Raw genomic sequence first — 24,577 nt, forward strand, 5'->3', positions numbered from 1 at the left:
CCTACAGTTGGTCTAGAAAATGAATACAGCAAGAAACCAAGTCTTTGTTTGTAGTATTTGCCAATTTCCATGTGTAAATACTCCTACTGCAGCCAATTTCATGCTACAAACGAGACAAGCACACAAACATGAATAGAGTTGGGAAGAAACACATACAACATTATACAGTATATTTCCATCCTACAGATAAGTAGACAACGTTTAGAGTTATTAGTAAAATGAAGTAAAGAATAGTGACATTTTGAGCATTTATTACCTCTTAACATACTTGTTAGTTTATATAATTTGACTTTTAATAGTGGTTATGCTTAACAACTGACTCATAAAAATCCCTCCAAATACAGAGATCAAAGATCCCTCCAAAGACAGATCTTAGGTGCCTGTCCATGGGATCATCCCAGAAAGAATACTGGAGTGGGTTGCCATTTCCTCCTCCAAGGGATCTACCCTACCCAGGGATCAAATCCACATCTCCTGCAGCTCTTGCACTGCTGGATTCTTTTAACCACTGAGCCACGTGGAATCCCCAGTAATCAGTTCTGCAAACTGGTAAAAGCCAACTGTGGCATACAACTAACTCTATTACCAAGAGGGCATTTAATGAGGTGCAAGAGAACAAGTAGTAATTTGCCTAATTGGTAAGTGGCTGAGTCAAGACTGAAATCTAGGTCTAAAATTCTGACCTCAGTTAGTCTTCCTAATTTCTTTAGCAGAGAATAAGGGCCTTTATTGGGTTGTTAAAAAAAAATGGAGACGGGTAATTTATTAAAGGAACGCCCCACCTAATGGGATGAATTTTCTTAAGTACCATCCTATATATTTGCTAGGACTCTTAAGAAAACTGGCAGGTAGCATGGGAATATGAGTCTTGATGTTTGATACCTATCCACAGTTAGGCTAGGCTGGGTATTTGAAAGAACAAAACAAGTGACTGGCCTATAGAAATCGTCCTTAACTAACTGCTTTGCATGTGTGGGTGCTAAGTCGCTTCAGTCAGGTCGCACTCTGCTACCTATGGACAGTAGCCCACCAGGCTCCTCCCCATGGGATTCTCCAGGCAAGTATACTGGAGTGGGTGGCCATTTCCTCTTCCGGGGGACCTTCCCAACTCAGGGATCGAATCACTGTCTCTTCCATCCCCTGCATTGGAAGGCGGGTGTTTTTTTTTTTTTTTTTTTTTACCACTAGTGCCACCTGGGAAGCCCCTCAACTGCTTTAGGAAGTGTAAATACAGGTGTTTACGACCACGAGCCGCTTATAGTACTTATCAAGCTACTTGAATTCCAAAAACTGCAGAGAACTTGTAGTTTGAACTTGACTACACCTGGGGTGCAAGAAAAGGAAAAGATACTCTGGAAGGGCATTCATGCAGCCCACACGTACCTGGAGCAAAATCTAGGGCCGGGAAGGCTAAGTGTTAGGCCTCCTAACGACCTCAACGTTTAGAGCAGAGCTCTAAATGAAGGAATAATAACGGCTAGAGCTGCAGGAGAACTTGGGAGACCTGCATTTGTCCAACCCCTTCATTTACATGAAGAAACTGTGCTCTAGTCAGGTGAAACTATTTGGCGTTAAGCGGTTGAGCCAGGATTAATTTATAGCTCTTTCCACTACACCCTAAGGTCTCCTTTAAAACACCCTCCCTGCACAGAACTTACCCCCAAACCACCAAGAACCTGCTTGGTGACTGGCCTACACTTGAACCAGGACAAAACTTCTAGTCGCTCTTGAGTCAAAAACTGTGGTAGCTGGGAATCAAAGGGTTAAAACCAAAGTACAGAAGCACTGAGCTCTAGGCCTTGCAGGTGCGTGCTCTCCTCAGAAAGCAAAGAGTTTAGAAACAGTCCCAGGAAAATGCAGCCACGCCCTTCACGGCGCCTACGCAGAAATGCGGAGCACAGCTAACAGCCTCAAAGAGCGAACACGCAGCCAGAGGCGCGCACGCCCACCCCGAGGCCGCGCAGGAGGCGGGCCGACGTGCGCGCCTCCGCGGCTGTGGGCGGGGTCCGGGGCGGGGCTCTGAGCCGGACCGGGGCGGGGCCGCAGAGAGCTGTAGGTGTTGCAGCTAGGTCGCGACAGGTGCGCGAGGCAGAGCGCCAGGGACCCGTGGCGGGGCTGATAGCAGCGCAGAAGAAAGACCACTTTTAGCCAGGTAAGGGTCTTCTCTCTCCACATCCTCCGCAGCCGGAGAGTCCACGGAGACCCCGGATTCCCTCCCCACCCTCTTTCTCCCGCGACTTCTTCGGGTGAGGGGAATACAAGGAGCGTGAACCCCTCCCCCTCGAGAAAGGGAGTGGAGGAACTGCTGATCCTTTGCTCCTTCCTCACTTCTGGGTACTATGCTGGCTGCTGCTGCTGCTAAGTCGCTTCAGTCGTGTCCGACTCTGTGCGACCCCATAGACGGCAGCCCACCAGGCTCCCCCGTCCCTGGGATTCTCCAGGCAAGAATGGAGTTGGCAGTAATTATGTAGAGCGGAGCCTTTGCTGACTGAGGGCGGGAACTGATCGGACCCCCCTCCTCTTGCCTCAGGAACACTCCTTTCTAACTATATACGTGCGGTGGAGGAAAGCGGCAGTTCAAAATTCAAAATAGTCTCCCAGAGAAATATTCTGATAATCTAACTGCTCTTTTTCATTCTTCATTTTCAGCCATTCTCTTCCTCTTCGATATTTCTCCCCTTCCATTCTGCCAGCTGAACCCTTTAAGTTTCTTACACCCTTTTGAGATACGTTGATACTATAAGCAGGCCTTACAGCTGGATATGTCACCCCAGAATCGCTATCGTGTACAAGTCGCTGGCACCTGTCAATACGTGGGTGTTAATATAAGGTAATTGTACACCCCGGGCTACACCTACTCAGCCTGAAGCTGTAGGAGCTAGGAGCTAACCATCTGGCACCCTTCCTTACCGGTGCTTACAATCCTGGTGAGAGATATTTGAGCTAATATTGTCTTTCACCTAATTCCAGCTTTCAAAACTCTGCCTAATCCAGATGGTTCTATTGACTTGACTTTTCAAGTTAGTCAAAGATACTTAGGGAGTTATTAGCCATTTAGACAGTGACCCTTTAAAAGGAGAGAGGTCTTCTTTTGCATTGGATATTCTTTTGTTTGCTCTTGCTTTAGATGATTAAATGGAATACTTTTCATCTGCACAGTTACTATTCACAAATGATAAGTATTTTAGGAACCATGAAATAATGCTTTGTTCTGAGGTCTGATGTAGACAAAAAAGAAGATGAGCCTCAACAAGCACTTCCTAAATTCCTGCTGAGTTATAACCTGGATGAAGGATGATCATGTTTTAGGTCGACCTTCAAAAAAAGGAGTGTGCATATGTACTTGTTTTGCACTGATAGAACAACACATAGCATGGTACTCAGTAATCACCATAAGAACTTATTTTTTGGACAGAACATTTATTGAATGCCGCTTGTATCATCAATTCTGTGGATTCAAAGTTCTAAATGTTCCTATTCTAAAAGAATAAAATCAAATGGGTTAGACAGGTCAGTAGATACAACTTAGAGTATTAGTGAGGTCAGTGCTATACTAGAGATCAACCCAGAGTGCTACAGGAGCACAGAACATACAGTTTTTAAAAAATCCCTTCTCTACTTTTCCTTGAACACAAAACCGAATAAACAACAAAAACCTCTGAGCAATATTGAGTGATTCTCTTCAGCCCATGTACTTGTGTTACTCATATTCCTTACCTTGTGTTCTGTCAACATGATAGCGTATTGATAATGGAATTATGACTTGTCATTAATTCTGTGCAGTTTGGTAAATAGCTGATGGAGTTATTTTCACATTTCGGTATTGGGCCCGGAAGTGTTGTTATCATGTAGTCCCTGAACTCTGAAGCAGCCTCTGGGAAGAGAACAGTGTATTGGCAACATTAGCAAAGCAGTGTCATTTTGTAAAAATTGGTCCATTGTGTAACTTTGTTTAACTTGGTACGTTCAAATTTGTTCCAGATTCTGGTTAAAGGTGGGCCAAATTTTAATCTTCTAATAATTCTAAGAAAAGAAATCTTCAGAAGTGAAAACATTTCTGTTAACAGCACACCTTGCTGTTACCCTCAAAATGTCTTTGTCTTTCTTTTTTTTTTGGAGCAGGGGATAGGGTGGGGGAGGAAGAGGTCAGAAATGTTTGAAGATTTTTTGCAGAGTGTAAATGATCTGAAGTTTATGGTATTCTTGAGTATTCTTCATATAGAGTAACTATATGAAGCATTTAGTAACTGCCTCCTGTGTGCCAGTGTTCTAATATTTACAGGATGAACATGCCACAGTTGCTTCTATATGATTATGTTTTTCATTTTAAAAATAGAGATTTTTGAGTTAATAATACAGATGATGGTTGTTTCCTCTGGCAGTTTGAGCCATGGTACTTGATGAAGTGGCTTTCCAGGTGGTGAAGTGATGAAGAATCCGCCTGCCAATTCAGGAGACAAAAGAGATGTAGGTTCGACCTCTGGGTCTGGAAGATCCCCTGAAGTAGGAAATGGCAACCCAATCCAGTATTCTTACCTGGGAAATCGCATGGACAGAGGAGACTGGTGGGCTACAGTCCATGGGATTGCAAAAAGACTCCAATACAGCTGAGCACACATGCATGGTCTATTCACTGCATGTTTTTTGATAGGAAGTTTAGGTACTTTATTTTGGATTGTGTACAATAATCTCCAGGTGATGTTAAGTTACTTAACACAGACTCTCAAGGTTCTTTAGTAACAAAATGAGTGGTTGTAAATTGAGTAGTTTCTGCTTGAGGGTTGCGGGATTGAGATTCTATGGTAAATGGTACTCCTGGTTAGGACCATTCTGGTGTGTTTATTCTGTGGCTGGATAGAGAGTCCTTGAGACTCAGTCAAGTTATTGTGCTAATGCAGACATCTTTTAATAAAAAGATGAGGGTTTTTAGTTTTTGTTTTTTTTTTTTTAGTTTCTTAAGCCAACATTTATTTATTATCTCTTAGTTCTGTAGGTTGGAAGTCCATATCCATGGCTGCCCCCATTATCAGCATCCCCTCTCCAGACTGGGACATTTATTTATCATTGACAAGGTGTATATTTAATTAATGGCCTATGAGAAGGTTAATTTCATCTGATTATTACAAAAAGACAAGGTTCGACTCAACAAACAATCCATTATTTAGCATGTCAAATGATTTGTTTATATTTGAAAATGTTTCTGGAAACTTCACATGTCCAGTCTCAAGAAGTTAACTGATACTGTGATAATTTACATTATTTTTACTTTTAAATAATACTGCTCTGAAACTGAGAACCTGCATCTTTAGGGAAAAAAGGTAACAGTTTTTTTGTCCTTCTGATAACAAGTGTGGAGCTGTTTTTTCCCTTTATTATTCTATAACAGAGCTTACTATATGGAAACTTTACAATCCCTCAGACATGTTTTTTCTTGTACACCAAAGTATTGCCAGTTTTTGTTTCATTACCAATAGATTAGTCATCCTAATATGCTTTTACTTGGTTTTAGATTTCCGCAATCTTTTATTCCCCCATAAACTGAAGTTTAAGCGGGTAATTTAGGCACAGGACTTCTTTTCTTCACAGTCAGTTTTATTGAATAGGTACCATTCGCTCAGATTTGGTTTCCACCACCAGAATTAGAAGTTTCCCTCGTGGCTCAGATGGGAAGAACCTGCCTATAATGCTGGAGACCCAGACTCGACCCCTGGGTCAAGAAGATCCCCTGGAGAAGGAAACGGCAACCCACTCCAATATTCTTGACTGGAGCATCCCATGGACAGAGGAACCTGGTGGGCTATAGTCTATGGGGTCACAAAGAGTTGGACACGACTGAGTGACTAACACTTACTTCACCAGAGCTAGAGGAAACCAATCTGTTCATGTGTAGTACCCAGTGATTTCTCTCTATTTGCCCTGTCACTATCCTCCTCCTTACTGTTGGCAACGTTCGACCATGTGGACAACTTTTCTGGTTCTTCGTATCATGTTACTTTTTTTTGTGGCCACACCATGTGGCATGCAGGATATTAGTTTCCCGACCAGGGATCAAACCTGCACCCCCTGCAGTGGAAGTACAGATTTCTTAACCACTGGACCACCAGGGAAGTCCATCATGTGGCTTTCTTGATGTGACAATACCTGGTTTTCCATCTAGCTACTTCCTTCCATGCTCCTTCACTAATTCAGTCTTTTTACCCCTTAAATGTATATGTTTCCTGTGACCCTCTCCAGCATCCTGTTCTCCTTATACTCTCTCCCTGAACAATCTGAGCTATTTCCGTGACTTCAACCAACACTTCCATTTGAGTGATTTACCAATTAATCATTTTAAAAATCTTTTTTCATGTTATGTATAATTCTTGTTCTCTATTTACATATACAAACATACATGTTTTAAAAATAAGAATTATATTGCTAATTATAGAAAATCAGGGGAAAAATAAATTATGAAGAAGATAGACTGGCCCATAATTTGTTCTGGTGAGAAGTCCTATTTACTTCCCTGATAACTCAGTTGGTAAAGAATCTGCCCACAATGTGGGAGACTTCAGTTCGATCCCTGGGTTGGAAAGATCCCCTCAAGAAGGGAAAGGCTACCCACTCCAGTATTCTGGCCTGGAGAATTCCATGGACCATATAGTCTATGGGATTGCAGAGAGTCAGACGTGCCTAAGCAACTTTCACTTCACTTTCTTTAAGTCTTTTTTTTTCTTTGATACACACAGACACACTCACATAAACATACAGGTAGTTGGGTTCATTTTACTACAGTAGAATTTTGTATCTGCTTTTCCATTCTACATTATGTCATGGTTTTCCTCAACATCAAAATTATTTGAAAACAATTTAAATAGATGTTTAACACCCTATTTTATCAATGGTGCAAAATTTAACTGTGTGTTTGGACGTTTTGATTTTTTACACCATTATTAACAAGTGAAAAAAATTGAGAATAAATTTTTGTACAAATCACTCATTATTTCCTTAGGTTAGATTCTCAGAAGTTTAATTAGTGGGTCAAAGAGCATGAAAATTTAAAAAATACTGCTGTCAAATTGCATTTTCATAAAGACTAGATTAATATTTTCATTTGAAGTGATTGTGAGGGCCTATCTTTGTGTATCTTTGTAACTTTGAATCTTATTTTTTTAATCTTTACTAATTTGATAAGCAAAAGAGATTTAATATATATTTATCTGATTGCTAGTAAGAGTGAATATTTTTCATACCTTCATTTTCATTTCTGTGAATTGTCTTTTGGTTAATCTGTTTCCATTTTAAATGTCTGAACATTTTAATTATGTTTTTTGTTTGTTTTTTGGAGTTCTCTCATTTATTTGGAGCTTGGGAGGAGGGAGTACAGGTTTTTATTAGGCCAAACTGAATGAGTAGAGTGATAAAGTAGAAAGCATATAGAAGTTGCAATTGTGGTGTTTTAAATATCAGTTGTTTTGAGAATCCACAGCTCGTGATGGATGGAGCAGCACTACAAAATGGAAGGGATGCCATTTGAGAATCAGGATTCCTGACTCAGTGTTGGGAATCAGCCACTTAGGTGATCTTTGGCAAGTCTTTCATCCTCTCTGAGCCACCTCTGTAAGATGAGAGGGTTGAGCTATTGATTCTATGTGCTAAAAGGTTGATTTATGAGCCACTGCTCACTCGACATTGTGAAATGATTTCCTGTCCCATTCCTAACCCTGCACACAGTTTAAATATATGGAGCCTCAGGAAAGACTGGATGTAGTAAAGGTAGTTTCCTTAAAGGAAGCAAGGTTTAGTGGAGCTTGGGGGCAATTAATGTATTTGTGCCCTCAAGACAATGTAAGTTACGGCAATTGGTATATTTAGGCACTCTCCTAGATTGACACTTGACAGTCTGGTAAAGTACATCAGAAGAACCCTGCCAGTCTATGCCACAAAACCCAATCAGCTTTAGTATGTATAAAGCAAGTCTCTTTATGACAAGATGTTTAAGCTGCCAAGTTATTTAATAACTTTCACTATTCCACACAGAAACTATTCTTAGTGGTTTTTTTTTTTTGGGGGGGGGCGGGTTTGGAGGGGATAACTTTGCTGCTTGCAGGATCTTAGTTCCTGCACCAAGGATCGAATCTGGACCCTAGCAGTGAAAGCTCCAAGTCCTAACCACTGGACCTTCAGGGATTCCAGTAAGCTCTTTGTTTTAAAAATATCAGTTGCTTGTTTGATGGTCAAATGTTAGTTATTTTAATTTTGTATGTGGTATATTATTACTTATGTACAGATCTTTTTCTTTGGAGTTTCTTTTGTTGCTTTTATGTTTAAAAGTCTCGTTGTCACCCAGAGATGGGTTTAACTACTCACTTCAATTCCCTTCTGAATTTTATGGGTTTACTTTTTATACTGTTTAATTTGTGTTGAATTTACTTTGGCGTACCTGAGCAGCATGTTTAGTGCCTCTGCATATCTCCTGAGCTCCCAGATCCACATTTCCAACACCTCATAGACCTTGCAGATGGTCTCTCTCCACCAGGCATCTGCATCCACCTAATTTCCCTAAGGACAAGGTTTGAAGTTGTCTTGAACACTTCCGTTCTTCTCTCCTCCCACATTTAATCACCAACTTTGGTTGATTCTATCCCAACAGTGAGAATGGCTCATTTTTTAAAAAAGAGTTTTTTAAAATTTTATTTTATTAACTGTACCTCACCAAGTGGGATCTTAGTTTCCAGACTGGGGATCGAACTCACACCCACTGTGGAGTCTTAACCACTGGACACCCAGGAAAATCCCAATAAAGGCTCTGTTATCAGTTTTCTAAGTCAGGTTCCCCCTTTTTGTTAGAGTCCTTGAGCAATCCTTAGAGTTGGCTTCAGTTTTTCCCTTTCAGTCCAGACTTATCATTAAAAAAAAAAAAAATAGTACACTGATTTTCAAGTATGGTTTCCTGATTACCTGTTTTAGAACCACCTGGGGTGTTCGTTTAAAAAGGAGATTCTTAGGTCCCACCTAGACTTATAAATCAATGTATCTGGAGGGATGGGGCATGGAAATTAGCAGTTTTAACAAGTACCTGAAGAGATTCTTTTCCTTAAGAGGCACCAAAGCCCAAGTAAATTCTCAATTTCTCAACATGCCATTCAAGACCCCAGTTCCCACACCCTGACAGCCTATTTCTCCAGACTTATCTCTCACATCACTACCCACCCACCTGGCACTGTGGCCATGCAGTTGTAGCCATGCAGTGATTCATGGTTTCCTGGACCCACCCTGTCTTTTCCTGCCTCTGTGCCTTTGCTCCTGCAATTCCCACAGCCTCAGACTCCCCTCCTTCCCCCACTCCTGCTTAAATCCTTTTTCTTTTTCTTTAAGAGCTCAAAAACATTTTTTTACTTTAAAAATATGCCTTTTCTAAAGTCTTCTATTTGAATCAGTGACTCCCTCCCCAGTCTTCAGTTAGTACTTTATTTTTACTTCATTTTTCACCTTAGTGCTGTCACTTATGAATTATTGCTTCCTTAAACCACTGTTAATCTAAGTGTGAGAACCTTGCCTTTCCTTTTCACTTTGTATGTAGCCATTGTGCATGTAATAAGCAATTTAATATTCATAGAATGAATAAACATATCTCATCTTCATCTTACAAACACTGTTATCTAACAGTGTTTGAGTTCACATCACACTTAGAATGAAATTAAAATCTTCTACCATCCCTGGTAAATCCTTATTTAAACTGGCTGCCACTCATCTCTGTCATCATTTCATACTCCTCACTCATTCCCTTGCCATCATTCCTGCCTCAGGGCCTTTGCATTCGCTATTCTTTGGTAGGAAAACTCTCACATCTTTTCTCTTCACCTGGCTGTCTGTCTGCTCCTCATTCAGATTTCAGCTCAAATGGCATTCACTCAAAGAGGGCTTCCCTGACCACTATCTGAAGTATCTGCCCCATTTCCTACCACCACTCCAATTACTCTTTGTATTTCCTTCACAGCATTGATCACAGTGTTTAATTGTCACAGTGTTTCATTTAATCACAGTGTTTAATTGTCCAGCTTCCCCAGTGGAAGGGAAGCTTCATGAGAGCAGAGACCTTGTCTGTCCCTTTTTATCTTATGTACTTAGCAAATAGAGCTCTGCTTGACACGTGGTAAGTGCTCAAATATTTGTTGAATGAATGAATGAGCCTTGAAGATAGACTTCTTGATTTTAAAAGTTTTGGTTTGGTTTGAAATCCAAAAGTTTTGTTGTGTGTGTTACACACACAATTAACTGTGTGTATTTTTTTAATGGACAACATCTGAAGTAGTTCCATCAGGGTTCAAATCAGGTAGCAGTCTCTGAGGATTTCTGACGGTAGCTGGACAAAGGTTTGGGAACTGTGATAGGCAGGATTCATTTCCATCTGAGTGCAGGTTTTCCAAGGTGTTCCCAGATCTAGGCCACTGTTTTACTACCACTGTCAGCATGTACTTTCAGGGTTATTACTGTTGGCCAATACTAAGCTGTTAGCTCTCATTACATTTTTAAAAGCTAGTATAGAAAAACTAGAACTAACACACTAGAATCTTCAAGCAATCAGAAACTTTCTTCTGCTTTCTTCTGGTGGAGAAAAATAAGAAAGCTACCTAGAGTTTTCAAGGAAAGATGAAATTAGTTTCCTTTTACTTACTACATGTCCTGAAATAGGATTTTAGCAACAGTGTTAAAGGGTTTCTTGTTAACATCTAGCGAAACCAGACAACGGAACTAATCAGTTCTACTTTTTTTTTCCAATTTCTCTTCATTGGGTAGAATAATTTTTAATTCCATTGTTTTTTTCCTTGAAACTGGCTTGAAATTTTATTAAAAATTATAATAGTTTTTATAGAAATTTATACTTTTCAAAGACGTTATACTTTTATTTTCTCATTTCATCCTCAAAAACCATCCCTTGTGAATTATTAGCTGTTTTTGAGATGAAGAAACTGAAGCCTACCTGAAGAGTGGACTGACTTTCCGGTGGTAACTAAAAGACCTCTCATTACTCAATAAATGCCTCTCAACGACTTCTTAAAAACAGTGGTTAAGAATCTGCCTGCCAGTGCAGGAGACAGTCCTTAAGAAACAAGATGCATAGCACTGGTTCACATAAGTAACAAAATTTTATCACTTCTGTGCCTGTGTGATTTGGTAATTTTTTATGTGACCAGCTTCAGCTATGTTTGTGCTTGATTATAGCATTGTTCTGGGTTAGCTCTAAGATTTTTACAGAAAGGAAGGATTATAGAACTTGCCTAGGGAAGAATCACTTTTCAGTAAAACCGTTTTAATTCTCCTGCTTGAAGGGATTGGTTAAATTGATCTGCTGCTGGCTTTTCAGATTGAGCAAGTCCTGAAAAAAATACATCATCTAAAATTTCAGATAAGAATGAAAGCTAGGCCCTTCCTGGAAATAGCCAGGAGTGAAACTAAGAAGCCCTGTATTTGGAGAAAACTTGATTAATTATTAAGGACAAACAACTTGTATAAGGAAGTTATACCTTTAACAGAAGCAGCCTTCTTAAATAAGTGTATATGTATTTCTTCTGCTTTGACATTGCAAAGAAAACTAATTAGCCACTTTGTTTTAATTAGCATGTAATTGGTAAGACCTGGGAGTATGTAGTTTCTGGACAAATACTCAATTATGTTGGTGGGCATTCCTTTGTCAAGATACCTGGTGACTGAGAGCTAGCATGATTTTGTTTTTCATTTGTGTAACAGATACTTAGTGAGCCCCTACACTGTACCAGGTACTGATATTTTGATGCAGCTGATGTTAAAGTATGAAATGACGTAAAGGTTAAAGGAAAAACAAGCATTCAGAGTTAAATCTATGTTTTGTGTAATGGCCTCAGTCAACTATATATTTCTACATTGTTTTTACAATTAACTGTACTTTTCTCTACTTTTCACTTTAAATGTGAAGTTATTGCCAACATTATCTGTAGGGTTTTTGGTTTTTGTTTTTTCGCTTATTGAAAGAGATTTTCATTGCTATGCGTGAAAAAATACTGGGAAAAAAACCTCACTGCATTGGTCTATGATTGTCCTAACAATGAGTTAATTATCAACTTAGGGGGAAGAACTTAGTGAATAAATAACAAGTTAGATCTGAGGGAGGAGGGAGAATTAAACTTGGATTAAATCTGTTAATTCCTTAATTTAAAGAAAAAAAGAAGATTAGAAAGTTTCCTGGTTCACTTTTCATGACCTAAAAACTTTAAACTGAAGTTAGTTTGTAAAGGTTATGGTTAGAGGTTACTCTTTTATCTGTCTAAATAAGCTTTGTGAGATTACCATAATTATGTAAAAAGCAAATGTAGGTTTCAAAAGTACAAGAAAATATTTAAATGGATGAACAAAGTAATAGAAGCATTTAGGAAAATGATAATTATATTATCTTCAGCTTAGAGTTTTTACGCAGGTGTTGAGAACACCTAAAATTTGGCCCTTTCAAGGTGTAATTTGACAGAGATTTGGAGTTTCTGGTGCAGAGAAACGGTGTCAGTGTTTTGAGCAGCCGTAGTTTTTCTGGAAGTTCCCTGGTGGCTCACTGGTTAAGAATCTGCCTGCCAATGCAGGAGACACGGGTTTGATCCCTTGGTCAGGAAGATACCCTGGAGAAGGAAACGGCAACTCAGCCAATTCTTGCCTGGAGAATCCCATGGACAGAGGAGCCTGTCAGGCTACAGTTCATGGGGTTGCAAGAGAGTCGGACATGACTTACCAACTAAACTGTATTTTCCTGGTCATCACTTAGTTTCAAAGAGACAACATCAAAGATGCTATTTTTTTTAAATGGCTGATTTGGCAAAAATAAGTTACCGTGAAGAACAGTGTGGGTTGGAACTGCAATTCTGATTTATCTTTTGTGCTTGAGATTATTATTTTGTTTCCATCCCAGCCTCCTAAAAAATATGAGCTAAGACTTATTTAACCCCTCTGGGCCTCAATTTCTTCATCTGTAAAGTGGGACAATACTATTCTGAATATGTTATCATGAAGATTAATAAATTTATATTTGCAAAACAATCAAAAAAGCACTCAGCACATGATAAATGTTTGATGAGTTTTAGCTATTTTTATTACCACCACCACTGTCCTTATTTATTAAGCACTTATTTTAGCACTAGGCTAAAGGAACATCTTCGGGATGATAAGACTAAGGCTTAGAGTGATTTTCCTAATGTTACTTAATAGATAAATCATTGGGAATTCCCTGGTGGTCCAGTGGTTAGGACTCGGTATTCTCATTGCCAGTGGACCCAGGTTCAGCCCCTGGGTTGGGAAACTATTGCGTGTGTGTGCTCAGTCACTTCAGTCGTGGCTGACTGTTTACAACCATGTGAACATTTAATTATAAAAACTCTCTATAAAAAAAAACAACTCTATATGCACATAGCTAGAAATATCTATATACATGCTGTGCTGTGCTTAGTCACTCAGTCATGTCTGACTCTTTGTGACGCTATGGACTGTAGCCCACCAGGCTACTCTGTCCATGAGGATTCTCCAGGCAAGAATACTGGAATGGGTTGCCATGCCTTCCTCCACCTGTACAAAGGTAATTGTGGTTTCAGACTGTTAATTTTAAATCATTATAACTAGGCTCAAACACATCTTCACTCATCAAACTAGGAACCATTACAATCTACACATTTTTACCAACGAAAAATAAGTTTATTCCTGTGGCATAAAAACCCATGTTTCATGATTCGACCAACTCTCAGAAAGCATTTTCTGCTTCCTTCTGGTTGTGGAAGCATTTTCCATGCAAAAAGTTGTTGAGATGCTTGAAGAAGTGGTAGTTGGTTTGGTGAGAGGTCGGGTGAATATGGCTGATGGATGAGGCAAAACTTTGTAGCACGATTTGTTCAACTTTTGAAGGGTTGGTTGTGTGATGTGCGGTTGGGTGTTGTCATGGAAAATTGGGCCCTTTCTGTTGACTGGTGCAGTTTTCAGTGCATCTCATCAATTTGCTGAGCATACTCTCAGATGTAATGGTTTCTCTGGAATTCAGGAAGCTGTCAAGGATCAGATGGACAGCAGACCACCAAACAGTGACCATGACCTTTTTTGATGCAAGTATGGCTTTGGGAATGGCTTTGGAGCTTTTTATTGGCCCAGTCACTGAGCTGGTTGTCTCCAATTGTCATATAAAAGCCACTTTTTGCCATACATCACAATCTTGATCGAGAAATGGCTCATTGTTGCATACAGTAAGAAGATGACATCTTAGAACAATGATTATTTTGATTTTTGGTCAGTTCTTGAGGCACTCACTTATCGAGCTTTTTCAGCTTTCTAATTTACTTCAAATGCTGAATGATCATAGAATGGTTGATGTTGAGTTCTTCAGCAACTTCTCACATAGTTGTAAGAGGATCAGCTTCGATGATTGCTCTCAATTGGTCATTGTCAACTTCCAATGGCTAGCCACTCTGCTCCTCTTCAAGGCTCTTGTCTCCTTTGCAAAACTTCTTAAACCATCACTGTACTGTACGTTTGTTAGCAGTTCCTGAGCCAATGTGTTGATGATGTTGTGAGTTGTCTCTGTTGCTTTACAACCCATTTTGAACTTGGAAAAAAAATAATTGCTTGAATCTGCTTTTTATCTAACATGATTTCTATAGTCTAAAATAAATATAAAATAAACAGCAAGTAATGTTATTAACAAAAAAACACAAAGCAAGAAATGTGCATTAAAGTGATGTGTAGCATAACCACATTTATTTAAGAATGTCTTCCAGTATCAAATGGCAAAGTTCAATGATGCAAAACCGTGGTTACTTTTGCACCAACCTAATAAGACCCCACAAGCTGCGTGGCATGCCCCTTCACCCAAATAAATAAATAGATAAGTGGTAGAATCAAGATGTGGACCTGAGCTGAAAGGAACTGGGGCAGAGTGGACTTAGAGATGGAACAGGCTGGGTATGTGGGCCAGCCCTTTCCATTTCTAATTTTGAGACACTTTGAGACCGGCTCAGAGCACCCCCAGATATAGGAAGGATGTGGTGTGCAGTAAAACATTAGAGTGTGGACACTATGGTCTTTCAGACTACTTCAGTTCTGGGTATGCCACTCACTAGGTGTATTATCTTGAGCAAGTTATTTAGCCTTTCTGAGCCTCTTTTTTCCTCTGAAAGACAAGAATAGTATTTACTTCATGTTGTCATAAGGATTAATGGAATAAAATCAAATGAGTGAATCACTTTGCACATAACTGATCCCTAGGCTTATGCTAAGGTGGCTCAGTCTTTTACCTGATTCTGACACAGTCTATCTAGATGGTGGGTGATTAGGGTCTATGCCTGCTTTCCTGCTCTGGCCTAATGGCCCTGGGATCAAGCCAAAACTATACTTCCAAAGCTGTTTTTACACTGGATATATAGAGGACTTTTTCAGAAAAATTAGATGTGTTTGGACTCCGTGTGAGAGATTCAGATTCCAAAGATGATGATCCAGAGCACCCCCCTTTGCCATACAACTAAGAAACCTTAGACGGGCTGGTTGAGGGTCACAGCTGAAGCCCAACCACAGAGAATGATCTTAATGCTTAGACTGTCACATAGTGTTAGTCAGGCTTCTCGCAGGGTTGTGCTCTGGTGGGAATATTGATGAGCAGTCAAGGGGTGGGTGCCCTACAGAAGAGAACTCTACAGAAACTCTTTATCTGTACAGTGAAGCAACGTTTCTGTTTGCAAAGAGTATTAATGAGATCTGAATAGGAATCAGACACCAGGAAAGACAGCTGCTCTGAGAGGCAATTTGAATTGTACAAGAAGTTACACACGATATTCAGAAGGTCCTTGTGCAAATTTAGAAGTAATTAAGTTGTGGAGATAAACAATTTATAAATGACCTTTGAAAAATAACTGTAGTTTCAAAAAGTAAGTGTATTAAGTGGCCAATAAACATTTAATAACATACTCAACCTTCCAGTGATTAAAAGAATAAAAACTAAAGCAATAATATACCCTTTTCCACATATCTAGCAGGTTAGAAAAATTAAAAGTGATTAATAATCATCAACATTGATAAGAATGTAGAGAATAGGCTTATTCTCATATAGCTAATGGCTCAAATGTAAATTGCTACAAATATATATATATAAATTGATGAACTATTTTTGAGGAACATTTAGAAATATCTATGAAAATTTAATACATAGGTTTTTTGAACTAGAAATGCTGCCTTTAGGAATATACACCATAGATGCACACTGCCAAGTAGGCAATAGTAGAAGCATGTTCATTGCAGTCCCGTTCTTAATAATGAGAATGGTGTAAATGTTCATTGACAGAGGCCTCTTTAAACAAGTCATAAACTAAACTGCAGAGTGAAATAGTATGTGGTACTCAAAGGTTGAGGTAGATCTGTATGTCCTAATGTGGGAAGACGTCCAAGAGGAAATAATTACTGAGAAGCATATTAACATAAGACCAGTTTAATTTTTTAAAATGTGCATTCACATGTGATACGTGTTAACTTTGTGCCTCGGTTTTCTCATTTGTCAAGCAGGCATCATGATAATAGCTTCCTCATGAGCTGTTGTGAATATAAAATGAGATAATATATAGTGAATGCTTAGAACAATGACTAACACATAGTATTTATGTGCTTGCTGTTAGTCTTCTGTATAGGCAATATCAGAAAGTCTTTACTCCAAACTATGACAGAGGTGGCCTTTGGGAATTTGAATTGGCTTGGAAGAAGGGGTGGACAAGAGCAGGTAGAGACATCTGTTTTGTATATTGTGTGCATGCGAGTTCAGTCACTCAGTGCTGTCTGACTCATTGCAGCCCCGTGGACTGTAGCCTGCCAGGCTCCTCTGTCCATGGAATTTTCCAGGCAAGTATACTGGAGCAAGTTGCCATTTCCTACCCAAGGGGATCTTCCTGACTCAGGGATCAAACCCAAGTCTCTTGTGTCTCCTGCATTGGCAGTCGGGTTCTTTACCACTAGTGCCACATGGGAAGGAAGCCCCTATATGTTGTATTTTTGTTGTTCAGTTGCTCAATCGTGTCTGACACTTCGTGACCCTATGGACTGCAGCATGCCAGGCTTCCCTGTCCTTCACCTTGGAGCTTGCTCAAACTCATGTCCATCAAGTTGGTGATGCCATCCAACCATCTCATCCTCTGTCGTCCCCTTCTCCTGCCTTCAATCTTTCCCAGCATCAGGGTCTTTTCCAATGAGCTGGCTCTTCACATCTGCCTAATTGTCTATGGACATGAATTTGAGTAAACTCGGGGAGTTGGCGATGGACAGGGATGCCTGGCATGCTGCAGTCCATGGGGTCACAAAGCGTCAGACCAGACTGAGCAACTGAACTGAACTGAGTTGTTTCTGATGCACAGGCTCATCCCTTGACCAGTCACTCTAACCAAGGAAGCTAGACAAGGAAGAAAATAGCAGCTTGAGTGTTTGTTGAGGCCAGTAGAAGAGAGGTTCCCCAGATGGAAGGAGGGTGAAAGAGGGTGGCAGAGTGGGAAACTGGGAAGGATGCTGGTTGATCACACCTTGGCTGCTGGAGCTCTTTTTGAAAACTGCTGACCTAATTAAAGGAAAAAATTTCTATTGCACATTCCAGCATTTATATATGGACTTACCCTTTTCGGACTTTAGTTACATTTATATTCAAAAGTGAATAATGTTTAATTTGGCTTTTTAAAAACTTTTTATTTTATATTGGAGTATAGTTGATTAACCATGTTGTGTTTCAGGAGTATAGCAATCTGAGTCAGTTATACATGTACATGTGTCCTTTTTCAAATCCTTTTCCTGTTTAGCTTGTTAAATAAAGTTGGATGTGTATTTTACACTTATGGAACATCTCTAAACAAACTAGTCATATTTCAAGTACTCAGTAGACTTTCTTTTTGGCCACCCTGCAGCTTGTAGGAACTCAGCCCCCTCACCAGATATCATACTTATAACCCCTGCAGTGGAAGTGTGAAATTCTAAGTACTGCACCACCAGATTATTTCCCTAGTTTGACTTCTGAATAGACACTACAAAATGTAATTGCTCAAGGTATCCAAAACAGACATTTAAGAAGAGATGGATAGTTTTTCTAATACTTTGAAATTAAAATTTTAATATTTTAAAGAGACTACTAATTTCTTTTCAACTAGTGTTCCTACCTCCATTATACAGTATTATAAAGAGAGTAATTTTTGCACTAAAGGAAGTCAAAGTGCTGAAGGAAAAATTACATTTGTGAATTTTTTTATGAGTCTAATGACATAGGCCTTGTTAAGACAATATGACATGGAAACTAAGCTAAACCCAAGTATGTATCCCGTTAACAAAGTCTTTGGAATAATGTTTATTGAGTATGTCTTAAATACAGAGGCTTACAAAGACTGACAAGATCTGGCTGTGACCCCAAGCGATGTGCCAGACATAGTATGCATTTATTATCTCCTTTTATGCATAGAACAACCCTGGAGGACAAGTTGTCATCCTCATCTTACATAGAAGGAAAGGGTGGTACAGAGGGGTCACCATGCATCTGGTTAGCACTAGAATCAGAATTGGAGTCAGCTGGTGTTTCATGATACTTACTGCCCTGCCTCCAAATAACCATTGTGTGCATATGGGTAAAGTGAACACTGAGAATTCTTAGGGACCCAGTGATCATCTGTCATCTAGCCTAGTGACTTTCAAACTGTGTTTTTTAAAAATAGCAGTTTTATTGAAATGTAATTCTTATACCATACAACTTACCTGTTTTTAAAGTGGGCAATTCAGTGGTTTGTGGTATATTAACAGATTTGTGCAGCTATCACCACAATCATTTTACAACATTTTCACCACTTCCTGGAAAAAAACCTATGCCTGTTAGCAATCAGTCCCTTATCCCTTACCCCCAAGTGCTAGGTGACCACTAATTTACTTTCTGTTTCTATAGATTTGCCTCTTCTAGACATTTCATATAAATGGAATCATACAACATGTAATCTATTGTGACTGGTTCCTTGCACTTGATGTAATTTTTTCAAGGTTTCTCTATGTTGTAGCATGTAACAGTACTTCCTTTTCATAGTTGAATAAAACACCTCTTTGTGGATAAACCACATTTTGTTTATCTGTTCATCAGTTGATGAACATTTGGAATGTTCCCATGTTGGGGCTGTTGTGAATAATGCTATTGTGAACATTTGTGTACAAATTTATGTGGGGACATGTGTTTTCATTTCTCTTGGAGATACACACACAAACACACCTACATACCTAGGAGTGGAACTGTGGAATTGCTAAGTCATATGATAATTATGTATTTAACCTTTTGAGGAACTGCCAACTCTTCAAAGCAGCTGCACCATTTTACATTCCCATCAGTAATGTATGAGAGTTTCAGTTTCTCTACATCCTCGCCAACACTTGTCAAACTATTATTTTTTTAACCACATGCCTCAGTAAGAACTATTTTACATTCTTACCCAGTTTATACACAAACGAACTGAAACAAAAGCAAGATTTATAAAAGAATATTTACCTCTAATGTGTGTGATGCACTCTATTTTCTGTTTCATTCCATTTTTAATTAACATAAACATGCTGACCCACTAAACCTGATTTCACAACTTATTAATTGTGACCTACAATTAGAAAAACACTAGGCTATTTTAACCCTTCATTTTACACAAGAGGAAGTTGAGGCCCTGAGGAGATGACTTGTTAAGCAGATGATAGTGCTAATTAGTGGCAAATTAAATAAAGATGAGAGCCCAAGCCTGTTGGCTTCCTGCTTTAACATCTTAATAAGTTTTAGTTACCATCATATTCAGAATATAAAAATAAATTGGAATTTCTATTCAGATAGCATTTTTTTAACCATGTATATTTTTCTCAAGTATCATTTTAAATTCAGCAGCAAACCAATCTAAAGAAAAAAAAGAGTATGAAGAACTCAGTTTTATTATCATCAGTCATTGGTCTGCTCAATAATTTTGTGCCATCTGGGCAGGGAAGTTCTACATGAACCTACATAATGGCCAAAAAATTGATTATTTCAGTGGCCCAGGTTCATATTTGTTCAAACCTCAGTCTACCTTTGAAGGGCAGCCATTTTTCTTATGCTGCCAAATTTGAATGACCATGTAAAATTTGAAATGAACAATATAAAAACATTTATGCTGCTGTTTTTCCATTTTTCTTGGAATGCCTACAGATCTTATACTGTTTTATTTCACTGTTTTCCAACATATGATAGGGAGAGACGTCCAACACTAGAATCACTTCAAAATTCTTGTTAAAACGGGGTCATCTTCCTGGCCCCTACTCCAAACCTAATGAATCAGAATTGTGACACGGGACCTGAAAATCTGTATTTTAAACATGCTTCCTGGGTGCTTCTTAAGAAAACACAAGTGTGTGACCTACTGAATTGAATCTTCCCCTTCTTTTTATTTTTCATCTTAGCTCTCTTTTGGTTTCTAAAATCTGGTGTGTATTTTACACTTAGGGAACATCAAAGTACCCAAAACGAACATTTAAGAAGAAATTTGAGCACTTCAGTATCATATATAGGCAATATCAGAAAGCCTATTACTCCAAACTGTGAAAAAGATTGCCTTTGGGAATTAGAATTGGCTTGGGATAGGGGTAGATAAGAGCAGGTAGAGACTTTTTTACCTAAAGAGCCAAATAGTTATTTTTAAGAAAATACCTGACTTATGCCAGGAGAGAAAGTTAACTAAGACAATCATATTGATAAGGTTAATTTTATTCTACCTGAGTTTAGGGCTAGAGACCCTTTTTTTTTTTTTTTCTTTTGTGGCTATTTCCATTGGTTTCCCATAATTTGGGGTGACTTATCTCAGAATAAACATAACCCACTGTTTTGTTTCATTTTCTTTTCCCCTAAAGTACTAGTTTATAAAAATAGGTGAATCCAGCAAATGATTTTGGATGCCTGGTGAACCTCCCTTCATTTAACAAATACTTGCGTACCTCCCATGTGCCAGGCATAGTCCTGAGAGCTAAAAAAACAATATAATGATAATTTTAAAAAAGCAACATGGTTAGTGTTGGGGTATGTCTAGTCATCTGGAAGTTTAAGAGCAGCCTCTTAGTGCAGACTTAGGGGTTAGGGAAGGCATTTGGAGGAAAGTGTCATCTAAGCTGGGACCTATAGCATAAGGCCAGGGAGGGTCCAAAGTGTTTTTTAGACAGAGGGAGCAGCATGTACAGAGAAAGGCCCAGAATCAAGAGAGAGAAGCTGGGCCAGCCTAAATGTGTGAGAAAAAGTTTGTACAAAGTCCACATGTAAAAGAAGATAAAGGGAGTGTGTGAAATAATACTTAATAATAATAATAAACATTTATTGAGCATTTAGGAAATGTTAGGTAGTTTGTACATACTTAATGTTTAGGAATTTGTTTCCATTCTCAATGCTATGAGGTAGGGTCTTTCTGCTCAATTTACATATGTGAAAACTGAGATAGAGTAAAATAACTTGCCTGAGATCACACAGCTCATGAATATTGTGAGAACTGAACAGCTATATTCAAACTCTGTGCTCTTAGCCTCTATACCATTCTCTCTTCATATATGTCACATTTACATAGAATTTTTGATGAGCTACGGTAAGTGATGTAGAATTGATGGCCTGCAGTCAACATAATTAGAAAGAGGCAGAGTGAGTTCTTCAAAGTCCTCTTTTTGACTTCAAACCTTATAGATGGTTTGTTACCATCATGCTGTCTTTCATGCTACATTATTTTATTTTATAGAAGCAAAATTTCATATGCCAGCTCATCTTTGGAGAAAATTGTCTGTGGTTGAGCAAACTTAATTTGAAGGATAAAAGTAAAAGATGATACATATGATTTGGGCTGAATTGTGTTGCGTATTTATCTGATACATGAAGCTATCCATCATGCAATGGAAATTCTAGGACCATAAGTCAGGAAGGTTAGGGCTTATGATACAGCTTTGGGAATCATTTGGTGTAAGTGACCTTAGATGACTTGAGCATAGGTGAGCTTACTCAGAGGGAAGAGAGATACTGACTGTCAAGTAATGCCTAGGAGCAAGGATAGATCACCTGGAGAAGGAAATGGCAGCCCACTCCAGTATTCTTGCCTGGAAAATTCCATGGACAGAAGAAGAGAGAGAGAGATGATTCTATGAGAAAATTGTGATGGTTAAAAAATAGGAAAGGAAGCAGATGGGTTCCATTTAAGAGAAAACAGGGGAAATACAATTTCAAAAATGAGGGACTGATCAGCAACTCAAATGACAATAGAGAATAATGAAAACTGAGACATAGTCCTTGGATCTGATAGTAAAAGATCTTTAGGAGAATAATTTCAACAGGATGTTGGGAGTGGAAGCCACACCCAAGCAGTTGGAGGGATAAATGGACGATGAAGAAGTGGAGACTAAGATTTGGCTTTTAAGGTGGGAGCAAGGTGAGGTGGTTGTTTGAGGGGGAAAAGGACTTAAGAGAAAAAAGGATTATTTCTTTAATCCATATGTGTGTGTGTGTGTGTACATGTTCTGTCATGTCTGACTCTGTGACCCCATGGACTGTAGCCCACCAGGTTCTTCTGTCCATGGAATTTTCCAGGCAAGAATACTGGAGTGGGCTGCCATTTCCTTCTCCAGGTGATCTTCCCGACCCAGGGATCGAACCCACATCTCCTGCACTGGTAGGCAAATTCTTTACCACTCGCCCCACCTGGGAAAACCTATCCATATATGCAGGTTTCAGACATATACACATAAGCATGCAGGCACACATGTGAGCGCACAAATGCACACACACCCCAGAAATATGAGCATGTTTTTAGGGCAAAGTCAGAGGTGGAGGTAAAGTTAGACTCTGGGAAAGATAGAAATGAGTCACTATTGTGACACTTGTTTTTCTCCTGAGGAAGCCCAGGTTGGGAAAGAGATTATATCTGAGGGTGCTTTCTTATTCTTTTATCTCTGGAATGGTAACATGTGAATTGCTTAGGGTGAATATTTGTAAGTGCCTAGTGAAGGTTGCTCTGATTCTTTGGTGAGCAGTTTCTAGCAGTAAAGTTGCTTCTCAGTTATCTTTTTTCATTACCCTTGCCCTGGATCTTAGTGTTTTTAAGAACAAAATGTTCTTATAAAGGATATAAAAGAATCAAATGTTACTGAAGTGACTCTGTCCTGTTGCAAATATCTACATTCTTGCTGATCTCTGGGAATTTGGTCATTCTTAATTTCCCTATTGTCTGGGATACATGTTTCTACAGAGACCTGGCTGAAGCTTTTCCAGGAACAGTAACAATGCTTATTCTAATGTGCCACAGACTTGTCAGTCACCATGTTGCTGAATAATACAGTAGTGAACCTTTTATGTGTAGTATTTGAAGTTATTTAGTAGTTCTATTTTTTCCTATCATTTGAGTTTTTAATCAGAGTTTGAATAAGCTAAAATTACTGAAAAACTATTTACCTTCTCAACAACTAGCCTTACGGTTCTATAATGTTGTTTAGTCCCTAAGTCGTGCCCGACTCTGTGACCCTATGGACTATAGCCCACCAGGCTCCTCTGTCCATGGGATTTCCCAGGCAAGAATATTGGAGTGGGTTGCCATTTCCTCCTCCAGGGGATCTTCCTGACCCAGGGATCAAACCCTCATCTCCTGCTTGGTGGCAGATTCTTTAACAGTGAGCCGTCTTGGAAGCCTGGGCTATATAATAGTGTTTTGTGTGTGTGTGTGTGCAGATAGTGTTTGGGATAATATTTAAGCCTTCATGCAATTCAAGATATATTTATAGAGTTCCTCTATTTAAAAAGCAATATACCAGATACTAGGAGGGCAAGAGGCAAAGTAAAATCTGTCCTCTCACCTCAGTAATCAATCTTTCTACCAAGTATGATTTATAAAATTATTAAAAGGCAGAGGAAGTGTCCTATACTGAGTAGGAATAAGGCTAGGGCAGTTCAGGAAAAGCCTCTCTGAGGAGGCAGACTATTCACTTGAGTCTTGAAAGATGAATAGATTGAGGGAGGAAGGAATGGATAACATGCCAAGTGGAAAGAAAAAAAAAATATGGCTTTTCAGGGAGTAGAAACTGGCAATGGCATAATTTTGAAGATTCTATATCTTTTTCCAAATTCTATGAAATTAGGCTTCTCACCATCAGAGAAGGAAGGTACAAGTAAATAAAAGGGAATACTAGAATAAATTTTGTGATGCTAGATTGGATTCAGAAGTACCACTATGAATTTGTAGTTTTAATATATGTGTATATATGTTTATAAATATATATAAGTATATATGCTAAGGAATGTTTGGACTACCACACAATTGCACTCATCTCACATACTACCAAAGTGATGCTCAAAATTCTCCAAGCTAGGCTTCAACAGTATGTGAACCAAGAACTTCCAGATATTCAAGGTGGATTCAGAAAAAGCAGAAGAACCAGAGATCAAATTGCCAACATCTGTTGGATCATAGGAAAAGCAAGAGAATTCCAGAAAAACATCTACTTCTGCTTTATTGACTATGCCAAAGCTTTGACTATGTGGATCACACTAGACTGGAAAATTCTTAAACAGATGGGAATA

General features: G+C 39.0%; 1 protein-coding gene across 2 annotated transcripts in view; it reads left to right on the top strand.

Moving 5' to 3' along the window:
• Positions 1-2,032: 2,032 nt before the first annotated feature.
• LIMA1 (LIM domain and actin binding 1) overlaps positions 2,033-24,577 on the top strand; it is a 92,518-nt gene continuing 69,973 nt past the window's right edge. For both annotated transcript variants that reach the window (XM_020908169.2, XM_020908170.2), the window contains exon 1: positions 2,033-2,152. The gene's annotated coding sequence lies outside the window, so the exon portion shown is untranslated. The remainder of the gene's footprint in view (positions 2,153-24,577) is intronic.

Source organism: Odocoileus virginianus, chromosome 24, assembly GCF_023699985.2.
Source record: "Odocoileus virginianus isolate 20LAN1187 ecotype Illinois chromosome 24, Ovbor_1.2, whole genome shotgun sequence".
NCBI classification, from domain to species: Eukaryota; Metazoa; Chordata; class Mammalia; order Artiodactyla; family Cervidae; genus Odocoileus; species Odocoileus virginianus.